Consider the following 17,824-nt stretch of genomic DNA (forward strand, 5'->3'; position numbering starts at 1 on the left):
AGAGGGGTTAAAAGCGTCAACATGTTAATTCTTACCTCTGAGTGACCTTTTAACGAACTCAGAACATTTGATGCTCGGTCATACCCTGGGTATACCTAATATCTTGTATCTGGGCAGGGCGTAGGCTACGCCCCAGGACCGTAGTCTACGGTTCCTGGGCTGCGAGCTCTTGTTTTTTTTTTCTTTTTTTTTTTTTTGCCTTGGTGGCCACTCCAAGCATCATAAAACCTCCAAATCAATTCTATGGACTTGTAGGATGTTTTGTAAATGTTTAGGGACACTTGTAATCATCTCTAAGACCCTCTAAACACTGGAATCATCAGATTCAACCTCAAAAACTATAAATAGGTGATCTTGTTTCTTTGAAAACTTGCACCATTTCTCATAAATCCTTCTTTACTCCTCTTGTGGAAGTTCCTGAGCAATTGGGAGCATCCATTTGAGTTCTATTCAGTCCCTAGGACCACTTGTAAGTGCTTCTTTCGTCACTTGTTCATTTTATAGGCTTTTAAAGCCGAAAGTCGAGCATTTTCGATAAATGCTTTGACTTTCGGTTTAGACCTTATCGGTCCAACCATTGTTCACAACGAACATAGCTACGTGATCGTAATTAGGTAGGTGTTAATCCCTCAAAAGGGCACCTCCTAAGAATCACGTTTGATTGGTCAATTGACGAGTCAACATATTAATGTTTTAAAAAGTCAACGGGTCAGATTTCGAAATAATTACGATATGAGTTTAAAGATGTTCGAAAATACATTTTAACACATAAACAACTTGGTAATAATTATTAGAACATGTGTAAACGTGTTCGGTTTGGCTCGTCAATTCCAGTTTTAAGGTCGGTTCGCAGCCAAAAGTCGTGAAGTTTGACTTCTGCTTTGACTTTCGATTATGAACCAAATTAGACTAGTATGCTACTGATTTAAGGTCCTGTTATGATCGTAATATGATGTAGCATAACCCTCTGAGGTTATATTACACGATTGTAATAGTAATCTGAGTTTTATGCAAGTTTCCGTTAAAATGCCATGCTTTGACTATTTTGCCCTTTTTAGCAAAAACAAGGTTTTAATCACCAATGAACTTGCGGTTAGGTACTGATTTGTTAATATGTTTAACATATTTTGATGTTACATATCTGATCACAAACCGAGTTTTCGTATAATATCGTAAATTACGCTTTAAAGTGACCGAAATGCCCTTTCGGCGCATAGAACGGTTTTAAACGTAATTTCTTATGCCAAACTCATTACCTACTGATGTAATATCATAATAAGGATATTTTGAGATATCAAATCAGATTATAAACTGAGTTTACGTATAAGTTCTTATATTACGTTCTTAAATGATGATAATGCCCTTATGGCACATAAAATGGTTTTAAAGCATAATCTTCCTATAAAACCTTTTACCTACTGATGTATTATACTAAATAGCATAATTTGACCATATAAACCTGGTCATAACATCAGTTTTCATAAAACATCACAAATATCGTCATTTAACGACTTTAACGCCTTTTCGGCGCGTAGTATGGTTTTAAACCATATTTACCAACCAAGACTTATTACCTACTGATTTTATAACTTATTTAAAATGTTTTTACAGTAGGTGCATGTTATAAACTCAGAATCCCAAATTAGCTTTTAAAACTATGTGTGAAATGACCAAAATGCACCTACGGTGCATAGTTTGGTCTTAAACTATAAAACACACATATGTTTGATATCCTACTGATATTATATCATAAATTAAGTGTTTTCACATAATGTTTATGGTTGTAACATCAGATTATATGCAAATTCCTTTTATACATTGCTAAATGACCAAAACACCCTTATGAGGCATAGTTTGATTTAAAACCTTAACGTGCATACAAGTTGGTATCCTACTAATATTATAACATGTTTAAAGTATATTGGCATATGGAACTTGTTCATGAATCATTCGATTACCCGTTATCGCTTATACGTGTACGGTTAGACTTACGTAACTAGTTTACGTAAGTTTACCGAACCGGGTTTAACCGTATCATTTTCACTTCAAAATCCAGAATGTACTTTGTTTATCCATATTATACGAGTCCTAGTACTTGTTAGGTTTAAACCATATTCTATTCAGGATACACTTAATCTAGCGAACCTATTCTTAAGTATCGGGTCATATTTAAAGGAACTACCTTTGGCCCGTATACCTTCTAACAGATAATAAATCTGTTCATTCCAGACTTTAGTACCCCCCATATAATTGTACTTGGGTCAATAGTACTTAAACTTGCGGCTTTTTGCTAAATTTTAATCTTGTTGATTGGAAGCTAGCAAAAAGGTAAATACTCTTGACTTATTTTAGTTTTAAACTTGGGATGGAAATTATGCCACTTGGAGCGGGTATTACATACGTAAGTCGCCTATGATTGCGCAAAAATGTAAGAATCCGGTTTATTTTGTTTTGCTTGATAATTGAAATGATTGGGGGTTAATGGTACAGTGTCCAAACGTCCCAATGGGTTAATCAAGTAAGTAAATCTGGTAACCAGAATAAATCCCAAGAAATATTTAAAAAGATCACCTACGGGTTTTCTCTATGTATAAAACTCTTTACCAAAAACTGTTTTCCAAAGAGTCAGTTAATTGTATTTACCAGCCTTGGCTGACGTACTTTCAAAAGATTAAAACCGTAGATACCGAACCTTATTATAGGCTGGGAATATGGGTCGGCTAGAATGAAGGCTAAGGAATTTGCAACTCCTGATGCTTAAGGCCTATGATGTCTAAAGCTCTGTTTATTTAGATCCTGCCTGTGGGCTTGTATCGAACGCTTGTAATACATTTATATATATTCAAGCTTTAGTGATTTTACTTTTTCACTCCAATACTTCCGCTGCATATTATTATATTGTGATAATTGTTATCCAACCGTCACGATTGTACCCATCCGGGCCCACCGGGAATCGTGGTGTAACAGGTTAGTATCAGAGCTACAATTTGAGTGAATTAGACGCTAGCCTATTGTGTCTAATCTCAAATATCACAAATGCATATTCCTTAAAAACTCCGAGTCTAGCGCTGAATATAAGACTACTCTTATTATATTTAGTAGTTAATGATTTATGCCGCCAAGATGTCGCGAACAAGATGAAGAATCTATGAAGGGTCGCAGACTCAATGATCTCTACCTTTGAGTAGCTTGAAGTTCCATATTGTTGGTGCATGCATCTGTCGACTTCGTCTTGTATTGAGTCTAGAGTAGAATAGGTTAGTTCAGGGCACGAGAATCAAGAATTCATGTAAAGATGATTTCGCTCAAATGACCTGTGGTCATTGGAGCGAAACCCTTATCCTTGATTTCGCTCATAGGGTTATGGAACTGATTTCGCTTATGTTGAATATGCTTGATTTCGCTCATAGGGTCATGTATGTTAGAGCAAAATCAGGACAGCTATATATAGCCTGTCCTTTGAAGCGAAATCATTGAGTTAGTGTGTGTTTTCTTCCGGTGAGCCACGAAGTGCTGCCGAAGTGTTGTCAGGGTTGTAAACATCATCAGTATCAATAGAATCAACAGTTTAAAGGTGAATACTTGTTGGTGCATATTTGTGACAACAGCTTAGATTTGGTCTCTGGATATCTTGTAATTAGTTAAACGATAAACAGTTAGCGGGTTTAGCTTTGTATTAGTGAGATAATTGAGTTTAGGCTAAACTAAACCCAGATTGGGTGATGGGGGGCGAATTGGGTCTGTCCAATTCGCAGCCCAAGAGTGTTTAACCTAGCCCAGTTGTAACCTTGTGTTATATAAACAAGGTTAGGCTTTAGGGTTGAGGTTAATCAGCCAAAACAGTATTTGTGAGAGAGGAATTTCGTGAGAGTCATAGCTTGGACGAATTTGGAGTTGGTTAGGGTTTAGATTGATTGTAATTCTTGTGAGATTGATAATCAATAGAAACCCAGTTTGATTGAAATTGCTGTTTCTGTTTTTCTACTCATTCTGCTATATTCTGATCAAGTGGATTCCGCACTCTTGATTGGAAAGACAATTCTGTGAAGATCCATACACATCAAGGGGACCTACAATTGGTATCAGAGCGTTAGGCTCTTGAAGGTTCGGTTCAGAATTGTTGGTTGCAGAAGAACAAGGAGAATTTCGAAATTTTGAAACCTGAATTAGGGTTTCGAAATTTCTTGAGTTTTTGATAATTTTCAGCGAATTTGTTTGTGTTTCATGAGTTTGTGTGTGTGATTTTGCTGATTTGCAGGTTTTCGGGATAGGTTTTGCTGAATTTTGAAGAATATTTGGCTGGAATTCGAAGACTGTTCTTTGTGTTCTTCGCTAAGTTCATAAATATTTTCGAAAATTACTGCTGATTTGCTTGTACGATTTTGTAGGAATTTGTTTCAAGAATCTGGAAAATCATCACAATTTTCCATAGCGAAATTATTACGGTTTTCAGCGAGTTTACAGTCGTCGTAATAGCGAATTTGACAGCAAAATTAACCAGCGAAATTGACTGATCAGCGAAGTTGAACTTTTCAGCGAAATAGACTAGCAAAATTAACCAGTTGACCAGCGAAATTAACAGCATACCCAGCGAATTTATTAGCATAATTAAGGGGTGGAATTTTCGTTGGCAAGCGTCGGAAAAATTTCAGTATTTTGAAAATAGAAATTGATCCGTACCTCGTTTGACAGAACCGTTTGCGCCGTTAGATTCCTTGCATTTTTAGGACAAAAAAAAAAAAAAAACAAGAGCTCGCACATGACGAATTTGAATGCACCGGATTCGGTTTTTGACATTATATATCATTGGATTCGTCTTTTCGAGATGATTCTAAAGGTGTAATTTGGTAACCACTGTTTTCGGAGATATTTTGTACGGTTTTACCAGTCTGTTGCGTTTAAAATGTCGAACATGACAAATTTGAATGCACCTAAGATGATGAAGGTGGAGAACTATCTTACATGGAAGGACAACTTCAAATCCTTCATTAAATCTCATGATGCACGCATGTGGATATGTATTGAAGATGGGTACATAAACCCAGTACATGATTTTGAGGGCAGACCACGAGTAACAGCCTATGTCAACATGAAAGCTGATGATAAAAAGACGTACGAGGCTGAAAAGAGAGCTTTAGCTGCAATAAAGACATCCTTACCTGATAGCATCAAGCATACCGTTACGAAGTACACAAATTCAAAGTATATGTGGGATGCATTAGAAAAGAGGTATCAAGGCAATGAAGATGTCAAAAGGAATAAAGCTGCGAGCTCTACATCACAAGAAGGTTCAAATGATGGTAGCGTTCATATGGAAGATAATAAGAATGCCGCTCAGGCATTCATGGCAGAGATAGTGCAACTTGATGAGGCTGAAACTACTGTGAGTGATGCTAAATCTCAAGTGAAGAATGCTGAAGTAAAAGTGGATGCAGAAGTAGATAAAGAGAGTGAAGCTGAAAAGGTTGTTGCTGATGAAACTACAGAAGTTCATGAGAAAGAGGTACAATCTAATTCTGTATGTTTAAGATGTCGTGAATTACAGGGTGAACTTGACAGGTTGTAAGCACAAAACCAAAGTCTGGTGAGTGAGATGTCTAGCATAAAAGAGTCAAACTTTTTTGCTAAAAGAAATGAATCTCTATACTTGAAGAAGATAAAAGGTTATGAAAGTGAAATCGAAGCTTTAACATGCAAATTAAACAAAAAACTTCAAGTAATAGACTTAGCTCACGAAATGATGGCTGAGAAAACAAAAGAGAATTCTGAAAAATGCAAAGAGTTGTCAGATGCACAACTCAAAATTATTGAACTTGAACAGAAATTAAGTCAATTCAGAGATTCGTCTTTTGTTATGAAACACATGATGGGTGGGTTAAAGAAAAGTAATGACAAGACCACTGTGGGCTTCCAGGGCTTTAATGAAGTCCCACCTCCTCTTAGTCATGACTATTCTTTCCTGCCTGATGAAGACGAGCTAGCAGCCTATATGTCAACTGCACCAAGTAGTTTCGCATCTACATCAAGTCATGGTGAGGGGTCTGAGAGTGGTGATGCTAAGAAGAACAATAATAGGGAACCTTTGAAAAAGAAAAATTCACCTCCTAAGAGCAAAAATCAAACTTTTGTTAAAAAGATTAATTTTGTTCAAAGTAGTGATATGAAAAATGAAACTGCTGTTATTGAAAAAGAATCAAATGTAGAGTTTGCTAAAAATAAAAACAAAGAAATATCATTAAAGCAAACTGAACAAAATTCTTCCAAGGCATCATCACCTTCTGATAAGGGATCTACCTCAGAGACTCCAGCTAAGAAGTCTTTGAAAAGGAGATCGTGCTTTCGGTGTCACATTAAGGGACATGTAGCTAGCTGCTGTCCTAACAAAAATAGTGAAGCACAAATGAGTGACAAACAGAGAGGGAAATTACTAGAGAAGAGTGGTGATAGTGAGAAGAAAGGTTCAAATTCTCCAAATAAGTCTGCTCCTAAGCAACCAGTGAATGTTGCTGTCGGTGTAGATAAGGCTGGAACATGAACTCCACAAGTTCCACGTTTTCAAAGAAATCAACCAAGATTTCAGCCTAGATCTCCACCAGGCAGATTTCAGAGACCTAGAAGCAGTTCACCAAGAATGAACAATTTTAATTCTAATAATTTCAGAAGACAATGTCAATATCAAAATCGATACCAGAATAATGGTGGTCGAACTTTTTATAACAATGGCTTTAGAAATTACAACAAAAATGCTTCTTGGAATCAAAATTCAAGGTTTCAAAATCAAATTCCAACAGGTCTGAGATCCATGACTCCAGTTAGGAGTAATGGATATTGGATGGATGTTCAGGTAGTTGGTGAATTTGGACAACCCAAGACCATTAAGGTTTGGGTCCCCCAATCTAACTAATTTCTTAAGTTAGTGTGTGCAGGAGCTGCTAAGGAGGATTATCAACTTATGTTGATAGTGGCTGCTCTAGGCACATGAAGGGGGGGGGTGTGAGATTGTTGATATATATTTTTTAAATGATTTAAATTGAAGTTCAAAGTGTTGAGTCGACACAGAAGATAACCTGGCAGATCTTTATACTAAAGCATTTGATAGGGCTCGCTTTGAACACTTAGTCGAACTCAACGGGATGAGGAATCCTGAATAACTGGTTTTTCATAAGAATTTTTGTAAATAGTTTACTGCTTTTCTTAAAAATCAAAAACATAAAAAAATTGAAAAATAAAAAAAAACATAAAAAATAGAAATAAAAAATGAGATTTCACTGTGTGAAAAAGAAGAAATGATAGTACATCAGCAAGTTAGACTGTCACACTAAAATTGAACCAATATTGCTTAAGTGTGATAGCAGCTTCATTATATGATGTACCAGTAGGCAAAAAGCATGAAATAATCAACTTACCAATGTGATATAAACTTAAATGAACTGAATATGAGTGGGGAACACATCAGTGGTGTATGGTTTAATGACCTTAATTCTTGTGTTGATAGATTGCCAAATTCTGAAGTTTTTGGTCTTTATACTGTCTTTTCATCTGGGGATATCTTGGCTATCTTTCTGTACAGAACTAAAATTGTACATGACCCCAGGAAAGAAAGTCACTTGGAATTAGCTCATTTCTATTTGAATGTCTGTATGTTGTCTCGATACACACAATTTTGATCTGATTCTGAAATCTTCTCTGAAAAAAGTCGTGTACCTCCTCTGCTGCATCCAGATATATGCTGACCTGGAGGTGCTAGGCAATGACAGCTTCTGCTGCATCCAGATACATGCTGACCTAGCTGTACGTTGTCGCGCTATAGATCTAATACACCCGAAAGAGGCCCTCAAGTGCCCAAAAGAAACCCAAGAAACCTATATCAAACTGAGAAAATCTCATTTGATCTGTATATTATACCATCTCTGCTAAAGATCTATTCTGTTCTCTTCTCAACCTATTCCCAGTTAAGATTTCAGAAATCTGGATTGGACTTGTGAAATATGTGGTAGGGAAGATACTTGCATGATAGAGTGTGTTGTTTATATTTCCAGGATTTGATTAGTATTTCTTTGGGTGTTCATAGTTAAGCAATCAAAACATGATAAAACAGATTATATGCAGACCTAGACACAGTCAGGATATCTTAAAGGATGAATTCAGTATACTCACCTACTACGATGAATCTTTGTGCATACCTTGATCGCGGGGGTATATGCTGAAGTGGGACACACTAGTATATCAGTAATAAAATTACCTTAACGTATCATACGGTAATGGTACTTGAAATGTTCATGCATTCTGTTTAGGTGGACAAACATACTGGTAATCGTCTTGGACTGCTTTTCACGAAAAATTAAAATAAGAATTATCTAATTGTGTGAAACAGTTTGATTGTGCTGATATGATCTTCTTACCAGTGATTCTCACAAAAATAGAGTGTTTATTGTTTTTGTTATTTACTTGCTTTCAAAAAATACAAAAATCCAAAAATAGTGTTTTTTTTTCTGTTTAAAATTGTTAACGTACAGAAAACTGTTATTCTTGGAGGAATTGTTACTGATAGGGGGAGACGGTGTTAGAAAGTGAGTTCAAATTTTTAAATCATGCAGGTTCTCGTGTGTTGAACAAAAAGTTTTGCGTGTTGGTGATAAGTTGAAAAAGCTTAATCTGTGATACAGTTTAACTATCTCTTGAAAAATAATAATTTATTTAACTTATGTTGAAAAATTCTTATGGTTTCTCGAGATGTTTGTTTTATAGTATACAGATTGAAGCAGTATGTTGCTGAGAAGTTGCTGAGAAGATGAGAGTTTGATTGGATGCATGGTAGATCCTCCTTTCTATATTGCAGACCAGATTGAAGAGTTTGAAGATTGCTGTGCAAATGCTCAACTGGAGTTTACTCAAGTGCTAATGTTTTGAAGATTTAGTGATTGGATGCATTAGCTTAGGGGGAGTCTGTTGCTGACAGTCTGTTGCTGACAGAAGCTATTGAAGCTGAAGCTATCCAAAGACCAAAGACAGTGCAAGACTACGTGAAGATTGCAAGAAGACTGAAGACAAAGTTTAAGAAGACTGAAGACAAAATTTTTATGAAGCTATTTTCAAGGGGGAGTTTGTTGGTGCATATTTGTGACAATAGCTTAGATTTGGTCTTTGGATATCTTGTAATTAGTTAAACGATAAACAGTTAGCGGGTTTAGCTTTGTATTAGTGAGATAATTGAGTTTGGGCTAAACTAAACCCAGATTGGGTGATGGGGGGCGAATTGGGCCTGTCCAATTCGCAGCCCAAGAGTGTTTAACCTAGCCCAGTTGTAACCTTGTGTTATATAAACAAGGTTAGGCTTTAGGGTTGAGGTTAATCAGCCAAAACAGTTGTTAGTGAGATTTTCGTGAGAGCTTTACTGCTTGGACGAATTTGAGAGGGAGAGTTAGGGTTTTGATTGATTGTAATCAGTCTTGATAGATAATCAATAAAACCCGGTTTGATTGAATTGTTGTTTCTATTCTTCTACTTGTTTCTGAGATATTCTGATCAAGAGGATTCCGCACTCTTGATCGGATTGACAATTCTGTGAAGATCCATACACATCAAGGGGACCTACAATACTTGCTGAATTGAACCTGATTTGTTTGTTTCCGCCGCTCAAATCAGGATAAGCTCTTCTGATTGACTCAATTGGGTCAGAGAACGATCCTACAAGTGGTATCAGAGCTAAGGAGGAAGAGCACTTGCCAATTCAGTCGAAATTTCTGGTTTTTTACCTTTTCTTCACTGATGTTTGAAAATTAACCGTGGAAAAATGATCGAATTGGTCTGATTTTTATACACCTTGCTCGGAATTAGTGTCTAACAAATCCCTGAAAGTTTCAACAGTTAATTCAAAGTAAAACTTGTCTAAATAGTGATTTCTCCTGAAACGATCTCGAGAAACGATGACGTCATGTGTTAATTTTGCTCATAAAACAGAAAAACAGAAAAATGAAAAATATGTTCGTGATTTTAAATCCAAAATGACATTTGTTTCAGGTACGTCAGCAGACGAAGAAGAAAAGAAAGATTTCTGGAGGCAGTCAAACAATGAGTTCCTTGCAAAGAAGCAAGATGAAATGAAGAAGATGGCTGAGCAGAAGAAAGATACGAGAACCTGTTTCCAATGCAACATTGTTGGACCTATTACCAGAGATTGTTCTAAGGCAATACAATCAAAATAGGGAGTATCTCGTTAACTCAAAGAGAAAGTGGTTGAGTTTGAACCACCAATTGATAGAATCAAATTGTTTAAAAATTCTACATTTGAAATTGGTGAATGTTCAAACAAGTTTTACAAAAAGAGAGCTAAATCTGGCAACCAGAAATGGGTTGTTAAGAAAGCTGTTGAAAGCTCTAGCGATGATTCTGATAGGTCAAAATCAGAGGAGCTATCTTCTGGCAATGAATCTGACTCCACAAAGTCAGATGAGCCACAAGTTGTTTCAAAAAGTGAAGCTAGTTTAAAAGATGAAAAATCAGTTCCGATGGTGAATGATGAGGATTTTCCATCACTTCGGGCTGAAGATTATAAGAAGAAAATTGGTAAAGTTGAAATTTCTAACCAATTTTATAATGACAAACAGGATTTTGATGCTGAGAAGGTCTTTAACCCCAAGGTAAAGCATATCTTTGGTAAGATGATTGATCGAAAAGTCAAAGGGGTTAAAGAATTTTATGAGAAGAAGAGAGAAGGTAAGAAACCGAGTGATGGTGACTCGGTGACACCCAAGGCTGGTCAGGCTTGGGTGGATATTTTCTTCGACTAAAAACCTGACTTGCCGGAGCTCCCAGGTTGGTAAGCGAGGAACAGGTATCGACATCTTTCTTGAGGAATTTACCTCGGTAATGTCAACCATACAAACGGTAAAGAGGTTTGTTTGTGTTTGTTTACAAGAGGTTAGAAGATTTGGTTGTGCATACTTGCATATGGTAAATCAAGGACATTAATTTGTACTTGCATTTTCCTACAAGTGGTTGAAAGACAATATGATGAACCACATCCCCAAACCTATAATTGATATACCTAAAAGTGGTAAAATCATCCAAACTTATTTTCCGGAAAACCATTTGTTAAAACAAACTTAAGTGTTTTGAAATCTAAATGGGAAAATAGTTTGTTGAGTGAATGGCGAATTGAGGCGATTTGATGTCGGTTGTCATATTTCTGTACAGTTTGTTTTCAATTTTTGTTAATGTGTTTGCATTTTAGGGGGAGTAAAAAAATTTCAGAAAATCCAAAAACATTAGAAAATTTGAAAAAGCCAAAAACATGATAAAACAAAAAATGAGTTTTGTTATGAAAAAGAGGAAATGATATTACATCAGTGGACTGTCACAACATGCTAAAGAAATGTAAAGATAAAATGTGATAAACAATCTCACTATGGATATGCCAGTAGGTTTTTACACACTTAGTAAATTGTGACGAGATATAAACCTAAAATTTCAAACTTGCTTGTTCTGTGGGTTAACATCTTCTTGAATATATAGGTAACCCCTGAAATCTTGTTTGAAAGGTCCCTTATTCTGAGATACTAGGTCTTTATGCTCAGTGATATCTGGGGTATTATCCCGGGACTTCTGCTGTGTGGAAGTACTGACCTAGTCCACGGATAATACTTTCTGCAAATGCTTGAAACACAGCATCGCCCTCAGCAAGCTGATGAAACAATAAAATTGATAGTCGCTGCTGTTGAAACAAAAAGATCCTCTAAAGGGGACACACCGAAAAGTCGAAGCCGTCATCTCTTTGCGTATACGGAAGTATCGACCTGAGCTCTCACGGCCCTCGCAATTAACCCCTGAACAGGTATCAGTTGTGGTATACTCACCTGTAAGACTGAATATTAGGATCTGGATACGGGAGTATATTCAAGTAGTGGGACACACGGATAAGTTCAAGAGCTTAAAACATTAATTACATATCTCAGATCAGTTGAACTTTGTGTGAAAATTTAAGTGGACAAATATACTGACAATCTAGGTGAATTGTTTAGAACTTAAAATGATATGAAGCTTAACGGTGTTGGTGATTTGTCTCATAAACTGATATGATCCTCTTACACAAACTCACAAAAATATTGTCTGTAAATATTACTTTACTGCATTTTATTTTGGTTATTTCACAAAAATTCAAAAGGATTTTCGGTGTGTTTTAGCATAAAATTTGAAAAAAATTCAAAAAGTTTCTCGACAACTGATATTGAAAAGCTGATTTTCAAAATTCCAAGTGTTAAACATGATGAATTGATGGTTTGAGAGAGTGTGTTGTTTGGATAAGAAAAACGATATAGTTGCAAGTGGTTCATCAGAAACAAATTGATATACTTGTTTGTGATAGTTACAAATGGTGTCTATATGTTTAAATGTTTATCATAAAACTTATGTTTGTGGTAGAAGTTTTATGCAGGATGAGTCAACATTTGAGGGGGAGTGCATGTTGATGATGATGAATTTAAAGATGTCAACATCTAAGAGAAGAAGTTTGTTGGTGATAAAAGAGAAAGAGAAGAGATAAAGTTTGAGGATGTTTACAGCGTCAAACATTTCAAAGAGAAGTTCAAAGACTGATCAAGACCGAAGATGCAAAGTCATGACATTGTCAAAGACTCGACATGTGCGACTCGTCAACATCTGAGGGGGAGTCTGTTGGTGCATGCATCTGTCGACTTCGTCTTGTATCGAGTCTAGAGTAGAATAGGTTAGTTCAGGGCACGAGAATCAAGAATTCATGTAAAGATGATTTCGCTCAAATGACCTGTGGTCATTGGAGCGAAACCCTTATCCTTGATTTCGCTCATAGGGTTATGGAACTGATTTCGCTCATGTTGAATATGCTTGATTTCGCTCATAGGGTCATGTATGTTAGAGCGAAATCAGGACAGCAATATATAGCCTGTCCTTTGAAGCAAAATCATTGAGTTAGTGTGTGTGTGTTTTCTTCCGGTGAGCCACGAAGTGCTGCCGAAGTGTTGTCAGGGCTGTAAACGTCATCAGTATCAATAGAATCAATAGTTTAAAGGTGAATACTTGCTGAATTGAACCTGATTCCGTCGCTCAAATCAGGATAAGCTCTTCTGATTGACTCAATTGGGTCAGAGAACGATCCTACACATATGGTGAACTACTTTGTTTTGGAAACGATGACTCCGATGTGAGGATGCTAAACCTCGTCACCTTATATTATATCTTTTAATATTCCTGTGATATCTCACCAGCTGATTAAAACAGCAACAACTATGGAAAGTCGTATCATGGCAAGGATATCCGTGCACCTTTGCACCAAAATTCTATTCTTTGATTCAAAAATTCTCTCATTCTAGAGAATAAGTAGAAAAAGGAATCACTTTTTCTGATTCATGCTTAAAGCATATAATCTCGAGTCTTGGAACTCGATTATTCAAACCCATTTGGGTATATTATATAATATAAGTTCGGGAACTCTCACCGACAAATTTCTCCACTGGAGTACGACAATGATTTTTATTTCATTGATTTTTAGCAACTACGAATGCCAAACTTAGTTTGATAGAAGAGCCATATGATAATTGGCAGTAATTTTAGTGTGTCCCATAGATTGCTTTCATGCCTGGACAGTATGAAGGTTTAATGCATGGAACCACTAAGATCTCCCAACGGTCATATTGTATTGATATTGGCTAATAGTAAGCATCTAATATATTTTGGCGATATTACTGCCATAAGAAAAATCATTGATTTTATGGAGCCCATTATATTATTTTCCTTCAAATGATATGAAGGTCACATTTGTTGCTCCTACCGTATCAAACAGACCTCTTGATTACGCGATAGACGAAGGCCAAAAGCACATGTTCCCACCAATGAGTGGTTGAAAAGTGCAAATTTTCGTTGAAATATGAGACGACATAGCCCAAATCTCCCAATGTGGAGAAGGACTTGTATTTAAACGGTGACTGTATTGAGTCGTCTTAGATACGCTGACTGTATTGAGGCGTATCTCTGAATATCCCAATGTGGAGAAAGGGCATGTATTTAAACGATGGCTGTATTGAGCCGTATTGTATATGCTGACTGTATTGAGGCGTATCCCCGAATATCCCAATGTGGAGAAAGGGCATATATCTAAACGGTGACTGTATTGAGGCGTATCCCCGAATATCCCAATGTGGAGAAAGGGCATGTATTTAAACGGTGACTGTATTGAGCCGTATCATATACGCTGACTGTATTGAGGCATATCCCCGAATATCCCAATGTGGAGAAAGGGCATGTATTTAAACGTTGACTATATTGATCCGTATCATATATGCTGACTGTATTGAGGCGTATCCCCAAATATCCCAATGTGGAGAAGGGCATATATTTAAAACGGTGACTGTATTGAGGCGTATCCCCAAATCTCCCAATGTGGAGAAGGGCATATATTTAAAACAGCGACTGTATTGAGCCGTATTATATGCGTTGAATGAATTGAGGTGTATACCAAATCTCCAACTAAGGAGTAGAGCATGTATTTAAAACGTCAAATAAGACGTGTCCTGGAATCTCCAACTAATCCCAACTGTGTGGAAGGAGAAGGACTAAAAGTGCCAACTCTATTGGGTGAAGACAATTAGTCGTAGGACCACTAGCAATCAAGCAAATAAATTTCTTTTAAATATTACTCGGTCTACTAGTTCTTATATAATTAAGGCAAGTGAATAAGACCATGATGAAAGACTCTGTCTTAAATATATATTTCCCACCAATGGTAGTGGTTGAAAAGGTGATAGAAGTGGAAAACTGATTCCCTCACACCAATAAATCTTAAAAATCTTTAAGTGATTCTCGTCTAACTATGGGATGACACTTATCTAAAATCTCCAACTAATTCTCGATTGTGTGGAAAGGAGATAGAAATTTCATCCAACTATGTGATGTTAATCATTCCCAAATCTCCCACTGTGGAGAAGGGCACATATTTAAATGGTGACTGTATTAAGCCGTATCCCAAGTCTCCCACTGAGGAGAAGGACATGTATACTAAAACACTGACAGTATTGAGGCGTATCCCAAATCTCCCACTGAGGAGAAGGGCATATACTAAAACGCTGACTGAATAGAGGCGTATCCCGAATCTCCCACTATGGAGAAGGGCATGTATTTAAACGCTAACTGAATTGAGGCGTATCCCAAATCTCCCACTATGGAGAGGGACTTATATTTTAAACGTCAACTGAGACGCATCTCCAACCGAGGAGAAGGATTTATATTCAATACGTTGACTGAAACGTATCATTAAATCTCCAACTAATTCCTGACTATATGGAAAGGAGAAAATCTTCGCCAACTTTGTGAGGATACTTGTTCCAAATCTCCAATTATTCCCAACTATGTGGAAGGAGAGGAGTCATAATACTACATTGTCAGTCAAAATAAGGACAGTTGTGGTCCTATGACTCCCTGTCCAAGGTGGTGGGCCATGCCCAAGCCTCATAGTCTATATGATCAGTGCGATCATGACTAATATCATCAGTATGATGATTATATTATTAACATCCTTAGTGATGAAGTGCCTGCGGGCTATACTTTACTCTATTGTCGATAAGACAATGACAGATGTGACCTCTATGGTTCCCTGTCCAAGGTGGTGGGCTATACCCAAGCCACATAGTCTATATGATCAATGCGATCATGACTAATATCATCATGTGATGATTGTTATTATTGGAACATCCTTTTGTGATGTCAATTGAATTGCCTACGGGCCATATTATATCATCAATTGTGACGATAGTTGTGGTCTACGACCCCTTATCCAAAGGTAATGAACTATGTTCAAACCTTAAAGCCCTTTGATCAAATGAGATCGCAACTTATGTATTTTAATTGTCCTATGTGACAAGGCCTTGTGCCTTATTTTAACGTCCTTTGTGACCAGGCCTCTTGTGCCATATCTTTTAATGTCCTTCGTGACAAGGCTTTAGAGCCATATCATTTAATGTCCTTCGTGACGAGGCCTTTGTGCCATATCTTTCACAATCCTCGTGACAGGCCTATGTGCCAATTTTAATGTCCAGCATGACAAGCCGATGTGCTACATCTATATGTCTTTCGTGATAGGCCAATGTGCCGTATCCTAAATTTCCTTCGTGACAGGCCAATATGTCGTATTTAAATGTCCTTTGTGACAAGCCAATGAGCTATATAGCTAGGCCCATTACCAATTGTGGTAAGCCGGGCTAGTGAAACTAATATATACATATATATATCTGAAAGATCTAATGCAAATAAATTGATTTGCTATTTAGTTTTCGAAATATTACTGATGGCTATATTATTTCAGGTAAGCTAATGGCAAGCCCCAACATTGGCGAAGCAAGTAAGAAAACGGTGGCGACGATTTAGAGCACCAAAACCGAAATATCGAAGAGAATCATCTTCGATCCATAGTTGGCGATGAAGTCGGTAAAGCCCTGACTGGATTTATGGCCACACTTAAAGGGCCAGAGCCATCAGTACAGAAAGAGAACTCCGTTTCTAAACCCCGTTCTAATACTCATAAGACTGAAAGGTCTCATTTCTCCTCAACTAAGAGTGAACAGAGTATTAAGAGTATCAAGAAAGCTGAGTCGCTTGACTCTAAGAAGGGGTGTACCTATAAGTACTTTGTTTCTTGTAAACCCCGTGACTTTACAGGTGAGAATGGAGCTATTGATGCTCTAAAGTGGCTGGATGAAATGGAAACCGTTGTTGATATAAGCAGTTGTGATGCGAATGACACTGTTAAATACGTGTCCCAATCGTTCAAGGAGGATGCTCTGACTTGGTGGAAGGCACTGATCCAATCCACTGGCAAGGTTGCAATGTACAATCTGAGTTGGTCTGAGTTCGTGGAGCTGATCCGCGAAACTTACTTCCCACCTCACGAGGTGGAGAAAGTTGAATCTGACTTTCTAAAGCTGACCATGAAAGGCCTCGAGTGTCGAGCCTATGTATCTGAATACAACTCTTTATAAAGACTCGTGTTGTACTTAATTACCCCCGAGCCTAAGCGCATTGCGCGGTTTATTGGAGGACTCACTCCAGAAATCAAGGGGATGGTTAAATCCTCCAAACCCGCAACTTTTAGATCCGTTGTGGATCTCGCTCTATCTCTCACTAAAGATGAAATCAGAGCAAGGGCGATTAAGGCTGAGGAGGATCACAAGCGAAAGCGTGATAAACCCTAAGTAAGGATTACAAAAAGGGTAAGACCAGTTCGAATTATAACCAGACCAAGCCGAATGAGGCAAAACCCAAATGTAAAACCTACGGGAAGCAACACTTCGGAAGATGTTTCCATGAGCAGACCAATGGTTGTGGCATCGGTAAGGAGATGGACCACAAGTCTCATGAATGCAAAAGCTTAAAAGACGCCACCTGCTATGGATGTGGCGAGAAAGGGCACATAAAGAACCGCTGCCCAAAGAAGGCGACTGACGGGAAGAACAAGGCCACTGATGGCAAGAAAGGCAATGCTTGAGCCTTCCAATCTACTACAACAGAAGCAGTTCAAGATATATCATTACGAATCTATTTCTCGTGAAGGAGTTATTTACTAGAAACTCGTTTTAAACTCTGGAACTAGTTAAACCTTCATCGATTGTAGATTTAATAAAATTTTAATTCCGTCTTTCAAGGCTTAAATATTAATTATAAAATCAAGTGGCCAATCTAGATGGTTTCACATATGATATATCCTTCACGAATAAATTTGTCTTTGATAATCTTTTATTTATAAATCCTGCGGGATTCGATATGGTTTTAGACATGGATTGGTTAGTTCAAAAACCAAATC

This window comes from Helianthus annuus, chromosome 12 (genome assembly GCF_002127325.2).
Source record: "Helianthus annuus cultivar XRQ/B chromosome 12, HanXRQr2.0-SUNRISE, whole genome shotgun sequence".
In the NCBI taxonomy this organism is placed as follows: domain Eukaryota; kingdom Viridiplantae; phylum Streptophyta; class Magnoliopsida; order Asterales; family Asteraceae; genus Helianthus; species Helianthus annuus.